Source organism: Protopterus annectens, chromosome 3.part0, assembly GCF_019279795.1.
Source record: "Protopterus annectens isolate FY-2018-M chromosome 3.part0, PAN1.0, whole genome shotgun sequence".
Lineage (NCBI taxonomy): Eukaryota > Metazoa > Chordata > Ceratodontiformes > Protopteridae > Protopterus > Protopterus annectens.
Genome location: NC_056731.1, coordinates 588,667,524 through 588,684,624, shown reverse-complemented (window position 1 = coordinate 588,684,624; position 17,101 = coordinate 588,667,524).

Below are 17,101 nucleotides of genomic sequence, written 5' to 3'. Positions count from 1 at the left end.
TGAAATCTTCTGCTCTTTCCTGTCGGAATGAGATGGCCTTGTATATGTGTTATTTAGATATCACGCAGCTGTGTGAGAAAGTGTAACAGAACAAAGACATGCATTAAAAGACTGAAGCTGCTATTGTATTCGAACTGATATGAAACCTTGAATAAGTAACTTTACAGAAAGACATTATAACTGACCAGCTGGATAGCAAGGCCGTATTGTATCTAAAGGAAAAGTTTTTTTAAATGTACAGCATCAGCAAACTTAATGAATGAAGAATTGTAAGCTAAAGTGATGTAGATGCCCTGTGACATATCACGTCAGGAAGGTGGGCATAGCTAAATGTTAAACCTATATAAAATTGTGTGCTTCCTGTTTCATGTCAGACAAAATTCTGTACTTGTACGTTTTTTGCCTCCTAGTGTACACTAGTAAACGTTTGAATCTGAACCTCCTGTGTATTGAATTATTAATTTTATTTAACAGTTTGGTCCTTTCAAGACGGAATTCCCTTGGTAAGCTGCAGATCAGAGCGTATCGGTGGTCGAATACTGTGCAGGAGAAGTTACCGAAATGGTTCTTCTTGAGTGAAAAGACCTCCGACTGAATTGTCGTGTGTAAAGAGGCTGGCCACTTTCTGATCTGTGGCCGAAGAGCGGAATTTGAACGATTTTCAATACCGCAGGCTCAGGTAGGAAGAATTTGCCTTTTTTCTGTTTTAGATCAGGGACTAGGTTACAGTATATTGTTGTCAAGATTTGTTTTGCAGATCAGGGACAAAAGGAAGTACTGTATATTTGGTCATAGATCAGGGTAACAGAATAAGGTAGACAGTTATTCTAGATAAACTGTAAACAGGAACTAAGAAATTGATATCACGTGATAAAAAGGGTTACGTAACATTTTCTTTGACATGGGTAATCAGTGCACTAAAACCTCGCGAGATCCGCCCCTAACCGAAGAGTCAAAATACATGCAATTACAACGTTCTGATAACATTAGGTATTATACAAAATGGGTTAATAAATATGAATTTGATGGTAAACTAGATAAACCTTCACTAGTTAAACTCCTTAAACAGCTTAAATCTGATGCAGGAGGTCAGGCAAAAAAGCAACGCCAACTAGGCATTCCTCAAGCACACAGGTGGATTGAGGAAGCAAATCGTAGAGAACAGAAGCTTAAAAATTCAAAAACATTATTTTTAGACAAAGAGGATAATAACTTGGTAATAGCGACAGCTCCTCCTCCCTTACGCCCTCCCTTACCCTTTTCAGGATATGAAGCGAGTGGACAGGCTGGTCCACCTCCGCATTATCCTGAAGTTTCAGTAAGACCACAACCATTTGTTAGAGATCCTATTGAGACTAGGTCCCGAACACGTAAAACACATAGGGACACAGAATCATACCAAATAGAGAGAAATCTACAGGATGAGAGCGAAGAAGAAATATGCCCACTTATAGAAGTTCCAAATCCTCAGGCAGGACAGAAAGGGCAGGATCCAACACTCTTAGTATATAGACCATGGACACCGGAAGACATCCGGAAGGCTACTGAGGGAATCCCCCATCCGAAAGTTAATTTTACGAAATTTTTAGAAGATTTACAAGGCATGAGGTTAAGTTACCACTTGAATGGGGAAGAAGTAGAAAAAGTAGTAAGACAAATTATAGGTCCAGATTGGCACATGATTTGTGGCACCTGGAATCCTCGTAATGCAGAACTTAGACCACTCCCACATAGTGACACAGAGTTAGACAACAGAGTGAAAGGTCTGACAGACCGAATCTCTGAGAAATGGAAACCTAGAGCAGACTGGACTTGCATTAATCAATGCATACAACAGGAAAATGAGACAATAGATGGATATTATGCTAGATTATTAGAATGTTTTAATAATCCTAGCGGTATGTCGGTTCCTGAGAACCAAACGAATGATTCCCCATATGAACAACAATTAAAAAATGCATTTTTGAAGGGTTGCATTGCACCTATTAGTAGCTTCATTACGAAGCATATGATAGATCATCGAACAGGGAGGCTACAAGCCTTACTCGAATACGCTAGACATGCTGAGAGACATTTTAATAGTAAAAAGAAAAAGAAGGCACAAGTCTTCACTGCTGAAGTATTTGTATTACAGTCAGGTAAAAAGGGCAAGAAGAATGCCCAGGAAAACAAACAGTCTGATAAACGATCAGAAGATTTTGAAGAGAGGAAAAAGAGAGGTGAATGCTTCAAATGCGGGAAAAAAGGACATCTAGCAAGGGATTGTAGGCAAAACAAACAGGTAATTACAGAAGATAAAGGAGATGAGGACTGACTATATGATAGTGAGGATGCATCAAGTGAAAGTCAGAAATCATCAAGAAAAGTTAATGAACAGAAAACACATGTAAATGTGATAGAAGGAGTAGAGGAAGTGCAAATAGATATGGAGGATGAAGAAAATGAAATTTTGGACTTAGCATTATTGAGCTTAGAGCTCTACTTAGCGGATACGAAACCGGAAGTTACACTTCTGGTGGAGGGAAGGGAAGTCAAATTCCTGTGTGACTCAGGAGCGTCACGGACTTTGATACACCCCTCCAAGTTATCAGAACATTCCGAATCACCTGATTATATACTGGTAAAAGCAGCAAATGGACAGCTATACAGGGAACCACTTTCCCATGATATAGCAATAACTGACCCTGTTTCAGGTATGACCCAGAGAAGTAAAATAGTTGTTTCTGCAAAGTGTCCAGTAAACCTATTGGGCAGGGACCTTATGCAGATATTTGGCATAGCAGTAGTTCCAACTGTACAAGGTATGGAGGCACAGAGACAAATGAATACCTTTGTAGTGAGAACGGAGGGTGAAACTTTTTACTGGTACAGCCAGGACCTAGTCACGACTGGTCCAGGGGCAGTAACCGAGGAACTGATGAACGTAGCCATCAGTAAAGCCCCCTCCCTTGACACTGATCGACAGCATTTGTTACACTGTACTCTATACTACTGTACTACACCAGGACCTGATAGAGAATATGAGCAAGAATTGTTTAGAAATCATGCAACTAGATTGGTTTTGCGTACTTTGTACTGGGATACTGAGGGGAACAGTGTAGTTAGCTGTTCATTACCTCAAGAATTTCTTGCATTGTATAAATCGAATCGGTTGCCACATGTCAGCTTGACAAAGAACAAGTGTCAAATGGGCAGATTTAGGAGAAAAAGTAACAAGATGGGAGAAACAGACTGATTTAGAACTATCAGAACAAGGGATACAAAAACAAAAACTGAATTGGTTGACACAGACACATCCAGCTGTACACTTGCAATCTAGCGAGGACAGCTGATTAGCATTTTTATTAGAAGAAGAAGAAAATACCTTATGTGAAATTCCAACAACTCTCTGGTCAACAGGCAAGTCAGATGTAGGACTTATTCGAACAGCAGGACCAGTTACAATAACCCCAAAGTCAGCTTTTAGACCACAGAAAAGACAATACCCTTTGAGAAAGGATGCAGAAATAGGAATTAAGCCTATAATAGCAGCATTACTCAAAGAAGGAGTACTGGTAGAATCTCCTGATTCACCATGTAATACATCCCTATTTCCTGTTAAAAAAGCAAACGGGGAATGGCGGATGGTACAAGATTTACAAGCTGTAAATAATGCGGTAATACCTAGAGCACCCACGGTGCCAGACCCACATACTTTGTTAAATGATTTGGAACCGCAACAGAAGTATTTCTCTGTGGTAGATATTAGCAATGCTTTCTTTTCCATACCTATACATCCTGATAGTCAATACTGGTTTGCATTTACATTTCAGGGTAAAAGGTATACATATACTCGACTACCACAGGGATATTGTGAGAGCCCAACAATTTTTGCACAAGAAATGGCTAGCAACCTGGCAGGATTTACCCCACCGGGAGGTAGTCAAATTCTACTTTATGTAGATGACATCTTGCTAGCAGCCCCCACCCAGCAACAGTGCAGGGAGGATACTGTAGCATTGTTGAAATTTTTAGCAACACAATGACACAAAGTAAACAAAAGTAAGTTACAACTTTGGAGAAAACAAGTTAGATACCTAGGATATGTAATATCCAATGAAGGTAGAGTACTAGATGAGGAAAGAAAAACAGTGATTTTGCAAGCACCCAAACCAATATCCAAGAAAGAAATGATGTCTTTCTTAGGTACAACTAATTTTTGTCGGAGCTGGATACCAAATTATGCTTTGGGATCTGCTCCACTGACTGATTTGATATATAAGACACCAATGGCAGCACAAGATATTTTACAATGGACAACTGAAGCAGAAACGGCTTTCTGCAGGTTGAAGCAGTTGATAGCTTCTTCATTAGTTTTAAGACTTCCAAATTATCACAAATGGTTCTTTCAGACCGTAGATTGTAAGCAAGGATATATGACGTCAGTATTGACACAACAACATGGGGACAAGCAACTCCCCATAGCCTACTATTCATCACAATTAGACCCAGTGGCGCGATCTTTGCCTCACTGTGTACAAGCAGTAGTTGCAGCCGCAATGGCAGTACAGGCTTCGGCCTCAGTGGTGTTATTCCACCCTCTCACATTGAGAGTGCCTCATGCAGTTGCAATAATTTTACTGCAAGAGAAAGTGGCATACCTTTCTCCTGCTAGACATCTTTCATGTATGACTATACTGCTGAGCCAACCTCATATGACAATTGAACGATGTACGACATTGAATCCATCAACATTACTTCCAACTCCTGCGGAGGGCACACCACACAGCTGCCTGCAGGAAATTGAACAGTTAGCTTTACCTAGACAAGATCTTACAGATATGCCCTTGGATAATGCAGAGGTGACATATTACGTGGACGGCTCATGCAGAAGGGGTCCTACAGGGAAGAATCTGGTAGGGTATGCAGTAGTTACAGACACTGAAATTTTAGAAGCTCAGTCCTTACCACACAACTTATCTGCACAAGCAGCTGAATTGATAGCTTTGACGAGAGCATGTACTTTAGCAAAAAACAAGCGTGTAAACATATATACTGACAGTCAGTATGCTTTTTCTACAGTACATGTATTTGCACAACAATCGAAAAATAGAGGAATGATAACATCCAGTGGAAAACCTATTAATCATGCGCAATTTATTTTGGAGTTGTTAGAATCTATTCAGTTACCTACCAAAGTAGCTATTTGTAAATGTGCAGCTCATACAAAACAGCAGGATAAGATTTTGAAAGGCAATGCACAAGCTGATGCAGCTGCAAAGCAAGCAGCCTCAGACACTTTGCTTTTAAATGAGGAATTACAACCCTCTGAGATTTTAGATTTAGACATGTTAAAAACAATGCAGATGCTTACTACAAAAGCTGAAAAACAAAAATGGGTAAAACGAGGTGCAATTCTTGAGAATGGACTGTACATTTCCAAAGAAAGAAAACCGATATTGCAGTCTAATTTATTTAGATATGCAGCTTTGTTGAGCCATGGGCAGTGCCATGTCTCAACAGGGGGGATGGTACAGTTAGTAAATCGAATATTCCAAACATACGGATACACAAATTACACAAAAAAATTTTGTGCAGCTTGTCATACTTGTAACAAGCATCATGCACAAGGAGCATTTAAAACCAAGCAAGAAGGTTTTCCTATACCACCAATACCCATTCCGTACTATTTGTATGGATTTCATAGAATTGAATAAATGTGAAGGGAAGAAGTTTTGTTTAGTTATTGTAGATATGTTTTCTAAATGGGTAGAAGCTTTTCCAACCAAAAACCCGGATGCAGCAACAGTGGTGAAAGCCCTGATAAAAGAAGTAATCCCTAGATTTGGCATTCCGGAGAGGATTTATAGTGACAATGGCACACATTTTGTGAATCAGACGATTCACCAGCTTGGGAGATGTTTTGGTATCTCCTTGAAGAACCATTGTGCTTACCACCCACAGTCAGCAGGACTGGTGGAAAGGTACAATGGTACCCTAAAGAATAAGCTAAGGAAGCTAGTAGAAGAGACCCAGAAGAATTGGATATACTGTCTGCCTTTAGCACTGCTGTGTATGAGAACGGTTCCAAATGCAAAGGGTTTGACTCCCTTTGAAATGATTTTTGGGAGAGCATATTATGTGCCTCAGGGGAAAGCTCTCATGCCTGCAGAGCAGGAGGCTGACAGTTCATTTGCTAGTTATATGAAAAAACTGTTAACAAATAAATCTGTATTGCAGTTTAACTCTTTTTCAGATAAGGAACAGACCAGACCGGTGGAAGCAGTCTTGGCTCCTGGGACATATGTCTGGCTGAAAGTGATGAAAAGGAAGAATTGGGTGAGTCCAAAGTGGGAGGGACCGTACCAGGTTCTGTTGGCAACGCCTACTGCAGTTAGAGTGGCCGAGAGGACGTCCTGGGTTCATTTGATGCATTGTAAACCAGTAAAGAACTTTCAACTTGATAAAAACTTTGAGACTGATACACAACCAGACCGAGATGGCCAAAAATAAAGCGAATAGAAGTTTAGATCAATCCCAGAGATGTTGCATAATCATTTTGTTGTGTGTACATTTATTAACTGTAATTGTGACAATTTTCATCTTGCTGTGGTTTATCCTACACACAACCACACAAGTGAAAGTGGGAAGGCGTGATGAAACGTCTATAGACTGGCATCCAAATTTTAACACATACCTGGCCATGAAACGTGTGTATGCAGAGACTATGAACATTTCAAATTGCTGGGTTTGTACAGCTATACCAACAGCATATGGAGGACTGGTAATGTCCGCTGTCCCTTTGGGGATAAATGAGACTTGGGAGAATTTACTTTTCGATACAGGAACTGTGAGATCACAGGACAAAATAGCTTTATTTTTACCTGTCACACAAAAAGGAGTTGTATGTTTCTATAAAAATGACACTCTCCAGGTGGGCTGGAGCAATTGCAATATAACCATATCTTACCGATGTTATATTAATAATAGTAATGGCAATACTTTTTGCAATACTAATTATGACTCATATTTAAACTCATTGAAAACAACTATGAGTGACATTCAAAAAAATCCAGTTTTGTTTAAACAATTGTCAGTTATAGATCAAAAAATGTTTCATGCAGGGCTGATGCGTATTAGTACTAAAGTAGAAAACTGTTATTTTATTTGTGGGGAAAAAGGCATATAAATGGTTACCTGAGAATTGGTCCGGCAGTTGCTTTTTGGGTTATTTGGTTCCGGCAATAAGACATACTGCAGAATTACCTTTGGGTAAGATACGAAACGTAAGGGAAACAGCTCAAAAATCCGAAGGTCCAGTTAAGAAACCTGTAAATCCAGTTGGGAAGATCGAAGCTGGTTGGAAAGACCATACTTCAGTAAAAGACAAAAGTGAATTGACTCATATGGACTTGAGTGACAGTGTTATATCCTGGGCAGGAATACTCCCAGCCTATGGAGCAGTCAAATCGATCTGGGAGCTGAGGAAGTTGTCAAAACTTCTCGAAGTAATGAGTAATGCAACTTTTTCCTCCCTGGAATTGGTGACTGATGAACTGAATGCAATGAGAACTGTTGTGCTACAAAATCGGATGGCTCTTGACTTCACCCTAGTGACGAGAGGTGGTACGTGCGCGCTTATCAAAGAAGAATGCTGTACTTTTATTCCTGACAATCGTCATGAGATAAATAACCACCTAGAGGTAATTCAGCAAGTATCAGCCATGACTGAATCAGGCCCAAACCCACTGACGGACTTTTTCCAGAATCTATTTGGGGGGGTGGGGTTCCATCCTAATGAATATTCTAATTGCCATTTGTGTGGGTATACTCCTAATAGGAGCATGTGTTTGCTGTGGAATTCCTGGCATGAAAAGATTAATCAAAGATTTTGTTGATGTATCTGTTACTGAAACTTTCTACCAAGATATTGAAATTGAAAGATTGATTTCAGATGACGCTTTTTCTGAAGTATAGATTAAATGACTCACCTAGCTAAAAATCCTGAGCGGAAAAGGCTAGAAGATGAAATGACACTATGCATACTTCAAAATAGAATAAAAAGTATTAAAAGGGGGGGAAATGTTAGAAAAATGTGTGTTTGAATACATGAGAAATGCTAGTTTAAAAGCAAAGTAGTATATAATGCATTTTATTCTATTAATCATATAGAAGTAAAATTAATTCATGTCTAAATGTGAAGTAGTTTTGAAACTGCAGTGTGGCTTGAAGCAAAAGCTGATCCCTGACCCTGACAGAATGCTAGCTTAGCAAGTTTTAATGTTTATGCTTTTCACAAGTGATTATCTGCTGGGTCAGGAAATTAAATGTGTGAAATAATGAAATCTTCTGCTCTTTCCTGTCGGAATGAGATGGCCTTGTATATGTGTTACTTAGATATCACGCAGCTGTGTGAGAAAGTGTAACAGAACAAAGACATGCATTAAAAGACTGAAGCTGCTATTGTATTCAAACTGATATGAAACCTTGAATAAGTAACTTTACAGAAAGACATTATGACTGACCAGCTGGATAGCAAGGCCATATTGTATCTAAAGGAAAAGATTTTTTTAAATGTACAGCATCAGCAAACTTAATGAATTAAGAATTGTAAGCTAAAGTGATGTAGATGCCCTGTGACATATCATGTCAGGAAGGTGGGCATAGCTAAATGTTAAACCTATATAAAATTGTGTGCTTCCTGTTTCATGTCAGACAAAATTCTGTACTTGTATGTTTTTTTGCCTCCTGGTGTACACTAGTAAACTTTTGAATCTAAACCTCCTGTGTATTGAATTCTTAATTTTATTTAACAAACTGGGTATGTGAACTTATAAAATAATAATTTTCAGTCATACCCTGTGCCAACAGGGTAAAAAATGTAGATCTATCACAAATATATAAAAGAACAACTTGTCAGCCCCAACGGAATAATAGTATAATTTGTTATAACATTAAAAAATATAAAAGCATCCACAACAGTAATAGTAAGAGAACACTCAGTATGAATCTGCATGCAGTTAATGTAAATAGAGATAGAGTTGTGTTATTAACATAAACAAGTTATTAATGCAAATCTGATACTGCTGGAACTATCCATGTTGCTCTTGATTTCTGCTTGCAAATTCTGGTATTTTATGATTTTGTGTTTCCACTAAGGGACTTTATTTGCCAAATATAGCAATTTCAATGATTTTTTTTTTCTTGGACTATAATTGTTTTCTTGCATCTGTTTTCTTAACTGTTCATATCAGCTGATCCCAAGTAACCCAATCTTCATCATCAATAAGGCTTTGTATCTCCTGGTTCCAATGCTTCTCTGCTACCTGTACATTGTAATTTTTACACAATCCTCAATGTACATTGAAATGTTGTGCAATCCTCAGTGCAGCAGTCCTGCAGCATTATCGTGCCTTTCAATATGCAGACACATAGCCATAAATGTGCCACAGTCAGCAATGAAAGATGTATAACTGATTCTAGTTCTGATTTGCAGAAGATGTACTTTTCTGTTTTCACCACAATTAATACAGACTTTGTAAAGCAATGTTTACATAGCCATCTATCTTGGGTTGCCATTATTAGCCTTTTATCATTTGGTTTAAAGTCACCTCTCCTTAACCATTTCTGCATCAAATCTTGACAAGCTGTTGTTGTTCTAGGAGGTCTCTCTACTTGCCATTATTTTTATGGGATTTGCAATTTTCTTTCCTTTTGTTTATATTCCTTTTGTTTTTTGGCACTTTCAGTTGCTGGCAGATTCCCATTTACTTCTGGTTTGAGTTCCATTTCTTCTCCTTTCCAAAATACTTCTGATAAACTGAGCAAAGATATCTTCAGACTTCTTTCCATGTTTTAGAATTTTCACTATGTTTAGTCTCATGATGTCAGTAAATATGTATGCAGTCCTACGACTGCAGCCCTATACATGTAATCAGTTTTGAGGTGGGCCATGCATTCTTTAGAACAAGGGATCTACACTCTTGGTATGCCCTCTATATCATTTGACAAATATAAAGCATTGTCTTGTTTTGTTGTATATCTGATTCATTGCTGTTTGGGGCCAATCGCACTAAATCTATAAGTTAGAATACGCAGAGTAAATCACTTTGTGGCTTGGACTTTATTCCTAGATGTCAAAGCAGTTTTCCATATTAGCTTTAGTCCTCCAAAGTTTTCTTTACTAAGCTTTGTTCTCATTTATTTATTTGCAGATCCTTCATTTAATCCTGAATATTTATGCACTCTCCCCATTCAAGTTCCTTTATTTAACATTCCTGTTCTGGTTATTTGCTTATTGAGCAGCTTTCCAATTATAAATTTTATTTTTCCACATTTATCAAGACCAAATGTCATTCTTATATTATCTGAGGAAGTTTTAACCATTTGTAGTTGTGTTATCACATCCACATCTGATGAACTATGCAATTTTAAATCAACCATGAAATGCATATTAGATTTCTTTAATTGAGGTTGTTTTCTGGAAGTTAACCTGTAAACATAATCTAGTATGTTAAGTAAATGGCTAAATGGCTAAATGGGTTAAAAGCAAGATAAATGGTAATGGTGACGAAATCACCCTGGAAAACACCCTTTGAATGTTTGCCTCTGGGATGATGATTTGTCCGCTACAGAGTGGTTTGTCACTGTAATGTAACTGATTAATGTAGGGTGTATCTTGTAGACCTGTAAGAATTCCTTAATCCATGAATTGTGGGACTGTTGAATGCTTTTTTGTTAGTCCGTCCATGCTATATTTTGATTCTTCTCTCTCTACAGTTCTCTGTTTTGACTTTATTTAATAACAGATGGTATTTTTTCTATACAACTTTTTTAACCTTTTTTTTTTTTTTTTTTGATTCATCAGTGGACCCGATGGGCAATATGACAATTCAGCCAGGTGGCAGCGACTGACATAAGTGGATGTGTAGCAACCGCTTAGTCACCCATGAAGTGCCCATAGTTTATGTGAAATGAAATATAATTAAAAAAAAAAAAAGGGTTTAACCATTTTATGATTTTGATGACTTGAGTTGCATTTGTGGTGGTGATTTATTATTTTATCACACTGAAAAAAATTAAAGGGGGTACAAAACAGTTTGTTGACATCTATTGATTCACTTTTTTTGTGGGGGGGGGGTCATTGTTTTATTTTACATTATAAAAAAAAAATTAGGTTGTGAAATCATACTAAAATATATGGGATGGCAGGGGATTTTATACATATCCTTATCCTTTGCCATTTATTGAGTTTCCAGACTAGTTCATTAAGGGTTATACCTCTAGTGTTGTCAGGCATTTGATTGGCTTAAGAATATATGAATGATGTAAATATATAATATATAAAAAATAAATATAATTAAAAAATAACATGGGATTTTAAGTTAATTTTATTTCCTGCTGTTCTTTAATTGCAGTCATAGGTGCTTTATGGTAAACAGGGGATTGTTTACTTGTAACAGGGATAGATAGTTTTTTTTTCATATTTCATACTTCCAGGAGTTGTGGGGTAACACAAGTTCTGAATGCTGTTCTGCTGATGTATTACTTATCCTTAAGGTTTTGGAATAGACACCGGTGATATAATAACTGACGATAGCTATCCACAAGGTTCACTTTAAAATCTTTGAAAATCTTATATCAGCTATGGCAATGGAACTAACTCACTATTAATGAATTAAGGTATTTATATGTACTTAAAACTAATAATAGATTAACCGTTATTAAAAAATTGGGGGTGGGATTTTTAGCATAATTAATCTTAATCCATTGGAATGATATTCCTGGTTTACAATTTATATTAGAAGGGTAGGGGATAGCCCCTGCCTTCCCAGGTGCCGTTATTAACAGTTACTTAGGGAATTTATGAATTGAGTAGATGTTATATTAGGGTCCCAGCTTTCATTATTACAGAGTCCTCTAACATACGGCTATATTACCAGCTTTCTAATATAAGGTCAGGATTCAATAAGGTTTTGATTATTTTATTTTATGTAACATTTGTTAACTGAGAAAGTCCAACTTGGAACGAAGCCTATTTTCACCGCAGGCCCTGAGAGAAACATTCCAGATTAACCATTTGCTTTTACTTGATTGCTTGGTAAATGCTCGATTATACTTTGGGTGGGAGGTACTTTTTAATTTTCTCCCTGGGTTGTTAGACTGCTTTAGTTTACAGTTGAGCATTGTACTAATAACACTGGTTTGATCCAGCTCCTCAACCTTTATCTTGCCTGTACATGAGCGCTTGTGGTAGCACCAGTGGTAGTATGTTCTATCTAAGTATGAGTAACCAGATGCTGTAAGTGGAAGGGTGGTATTGTTACAACTAGTTATGGGATGTCATATTGTCGGTACATCATCAGTCCCCATTTTCTACATATGGTTGGGGTATCATGTTAACTGTCACCAGCTCTCTCAATTCAGTGCCATACTCATGCCTGACTGTCACAGATGATCTTTCATACAATCCATCCACCTCTTTGCTGGATGTCCTCGCTTCCTCTTACCTTCTTCCTATCTGCCCCAAATCTTCCTCACCAGCTTGCCTTCTGCTTTTCTGCACGTGTCCAAACCACCATAATCTGTTCTCTTTGATCTTTTCTGCAATTGGAGCTACTTTGGTTTCTGCTCTTATGTTCTCATTTCTTTATCTGTCCCACACTGTGCATCCTGCCACCCTTCTCAGGCCCTTCATTTCCATCACCTCTAGCTTCTTCAACTGTTCTATCTTTGGCATTCTTCTGTCATAGACTACACCTGACACACTATGCCAGTTGGCTGCAGCCCCTCTGATTCTAGCTGTGACCTCTTCATTCAGACTTCCCTTCTCCTCAACCCCCCCCCAGATACTTGAAGCTGTTTACCTGTTCCACTATCTTCTCTTCTATCTCTATTATCAACTTCTTCTGATTTTCCCAATTTGCTCCCATTACCACCATCTTATCTGTGCTTAGTTTCATCCAATGAGCCTTCAGTTTTGCATTTCATTCTCCTATCCTTTGTTGAAGTTCTAGCTCAGAGTCTGCCTGTAATGCCACATTGTCTGCATACAGCAACTTTATTGATCTGTCCCCTCTGACCTGTTTGCTAATGTAGTCCATCACCAGTATGACCAGAAGTGGGCTCAGAGCCAGAACCCTGGTGTATGCCAACTCCCACTGGAAACCCCACTATGAACCAAACACTGTTCGTACTCAAGTCATTGGATCCTTGAACATAGCCTGCACTAATTCTACCAATGTTTCCAGGACTTCAAACCACCACAGTACTGCCCAGATCAGATTCCTTGGGACCTTGTCATACACTTTCTCCAAGTCTAGGAATGTCCAGTTGGACTCTACTCATCTCTAGCTTCTTCTCAAGTATCTATCTCACTGTAAACATTGGGTCAGTTGTGCTGCATCCTGATCTGAATCCAAACTGCTTATCTCCCATCTTACATTCTACTACTCTGCATATCCATTTATCAATCACCCACTCCAGAACTTTCATGCAGTGTGATAGGAGTTTGATGCCTCTGTACTGCCCACAGTTGTGGATGTCCCCTTTGTTCTTGTACAGTGGCACAAGTATGCTTATTCTCTCCAGTCATCTGGAATCGCCTTTCTTGCCACACTGATCTGAGTACCCTCAGTAGCCATTTCTCCTCTAACCCCCCCCCCAACATCTTTATCATATCTACTGTGGCCTCATCTGAGCTTGTTGCTTTCCCTGACTTTGTTTTCCTTAGTGCTGTTCTTACTTCTTCTAGGTTGGGCTCCTTTTCTTCTCTCATCGTAGGCTGTTTCTGGGGAGTACAGCTTCTGTGGGGTTTTCTTCATTTAGAAGCTGCTGGAAATACTCCTTCCATCTGCCTTTGGTGTCCTGTGGACTGGTGAGCAGGTTGTTGCTGGCATTCCTTATGAAGGGTGTCTGATTATCTTCTTTATCGTTCTGTCTTTGTCTTGCAACCTGATATAGTTTCTTTGTGCCACTTACTTAGTCACTTTCCAGAAGTTGGTAGAGTGCATCCGATGCCTTATTCCCTGTTATTGCAACTTCTTTCTTAGCTTCTTTGTTAGCCAACCAGTAGTCCTTCCTAGCCTGGTCAGTCTTTTCTATCTCTCACTTCTTCATGCACTCCTCCTTTCTTTTGATGACTTCCTGGACTTTTGCATTCCAGCTCCAGCTTTCCGTATGTACCTTACTTCCATACCTGGCTTGGCCACATATCTTTTCTGTAGTCCTAACACATGCTGTTTTTTGGTGCTGCCATTCTTGTTGAACTCCACCTATTTCCTCCTCTTCTTGGGGTGCTAGAGCCCTGAGTAATTCTTGAACTGTTGTACTTTCTCTGCAGTCAACTTCCAGGTCTTCAGCCTGGTCTGTGTTAACCTTAGAGCCTTCTCTGACCACTGCTTGCAGCTGATTGTGGCAACTAGTGGTTTATGCTGTGGGCCGACTGTTTCAATGGGGATGACTTTGCAATCATGGATTCTACCCCAGTGCCTTTTCCCTACTAGGAGGAAGCCTATCTGAATTGCATGTTGGCTACTCTGGGTATGTTATCTTGTGACTGTCTCTCTCTCTGAACCATGTGTTGGCTACTATCAAGCCATTTGTCAGAAGATAGACAGAAGTCTAGAATGGCTTCTCCTTCTTTATTCCTGTTGCTCCACCCACGTGGACACAGGCAGTCCTCATACCCTGTTCTGTCTATCCCAAAATGTGCATTCAAATCACCCATTATCAACACCAATTCATGTTGTCCTGCATTACCTAGTAGGTCCTGCATCTGCTGTCTGAATGCACTCTTTTTCCTCACTATCACAACCCTGCTGTGAGGCATAGGTTGAGATTATGAATACTGCCCTATCATTACACTGGAGTCTGATTGCTATGAGTCTGTCATAAGTTCTGATGATATCCCCCACTGCCTTCTGAAGCCTCTCTCTCACCAAAATTCCTACACCATTTCTAGCTTGTCCCCCTCCTGAGTAGTAGAGCCTGGATCCCAGACCAAGTGGCTTTGCTGCAGTGCCCTACCATCTTGTCTCTTGGATACATAGGATTTCCATCTTCCTCCGTATCATCATGTCATCCACTTCCAAGCTACATCCTGTCAGTGAACCCTAAGCGTAGCAATTCTCAGTTCATATTTGGCAGGTTGGTTGGTTTTATGCCCATCTTTCACTCAACAGAGCTATGCCAGGTAACTCAGACTGGGCAACTAGAAACTGGCCAACCAGTAGCTTATTGACCCAGGGCTGCTGGGCTTTATGGCAGACACGCACTGGCCAGTAGGAGAACATATACTCCTCCCACCATTAGCAAGGGTCCATGGTATAGGTCAGAATAGGCCGAGTCGTCAACCCACTTATCCCCGGTAACTACCCATGCCTATTTTGGTGACATTAGTCAACATGACTGAATCACCTAGAGCCATATTTTACACCATCGAGTGGCTAGCCCTGCCACGGTGCGCAGTCTGTGATCCATGTTCTCCTATCTTGAGGATACTGTGCACCACATTAGATGCACAAAGTGGTTGGTCTGTACAACTCTTCCCCTATGGGGCACCACGTAGAGTCTCTGCTGCTGCCCAGAGTTACATTCATTGGTGAGTTTGAGATGGAAACACACGGCATGTTTTTCAGATGTGGGAGAAACCCCATGGAGACATAGGGAGAATGTGCAAACAACAAACAGGCATTGGTCAAAGGACAGGATCGAACTTTGTACCTTGTGCGTGGGATGTGAAGACCTTAACTATTATGCCAACTGCTATTTGTACAATACTCTTGTAATGTTTGCTACTTCATTCCAGTTTAAGAAAATGTTAAATTTAATTAATCATTGCATCGGTGGGTTATATTTATTTGGTGGGTCCAGTTTTACCTGTCAGTCAGGCATGATATCTTAGCTTCTTGATCTTCGTTTAGTCAAGGATGGACTGTTACATCCATTGGGCAGAGTTACTTGTGGTGGGAGAAGAATATAGTATTCCGAAAACCCAAAGCAGCATGTTAAGTTTTCTGTCACTGGTACAATTTTTACCAATCAAAGATGAAGTGCAGGCAAACATCTCATGGGCTTTACATTCTAGAACCCCACAGCACTCATGAATTCATTGGATTAGCAATTTTATCTGAATCTCTGGTTTATTTTGGTCTGTCATTTTCTCCCCCCCCCATCTTTTTTTTTTTTCCTCTGAATTAATTATCTGTAGTTTTCCGGTTCCGCTATGATCCAGTCAGTTAAGGAGAGGAGGCTTCATTTGTCTCAACAGACCTAAGGTTTACTCTCTGACGTATGAGATGTGGAAGAGAATTGAGTAGAAGAACCAGCTCTGGTCAGAAAGGCTTGAAGGAAAACCAACACAGAGTCCTCTGGTTCAACAGTTACCCCTTCATGCCTAGCTGAAGCATCATCAGAATTCCAAGGTAACATCTCTGGTTGGTAAGCATGTCTAACTTTTGATGGTAGGGGTCAGTCTTCTGAGAATTGTTTAGATGAGTTTATAACTTCATTGCTGGAGGAGGGAAGGGGCAGACTCAGGCTGTTTGACCTATTTCTGGAAAGAAATGTTTGGTACCTCCACAGCTGCTTTTATCAAGGTGGGAAGAAATAGTGATCCAAATTGCATAGTGGGTCTGAGGAGGTCAGTTGTTTTGGGAGGGATGTCCTGCCTCATCTGGATGATTCTGTACCTCCATTTTTGTTTCCCATGGCTACTTTTTGCCTTTCGGGTTCCACTTCCCTGGGGTCTTGTATCATTGCTCATGTTCTCACCAAGGTCAAAGATAAGATCCTTAAAGGGAAAAGTTGTAGATATATTTGACCCAGTGGATACTGAGGGAATTAAATGCATTTTGGATGCCAACAACACGTCTAATAAGGACTTGATGGCAGCCTTAGTGGCCATCAGGAAAAAAGGCATCTGCCAGAACACCGGTCAGGAATTGGGATACATGGTCACTGGGTTTTGTAGTCTTCACGGGAATAATTGTCAAGAAGGACCCTGGCTAGGCCCTGCCTCTGTTGGAGTACTTTGTGAAAATAAAGGAAGCACACCATGTGAAAAGGGTGTTCTGGTTGGATGAATTATGATTAACGTTTTAGAAAGCTGAACTCGCTGGAT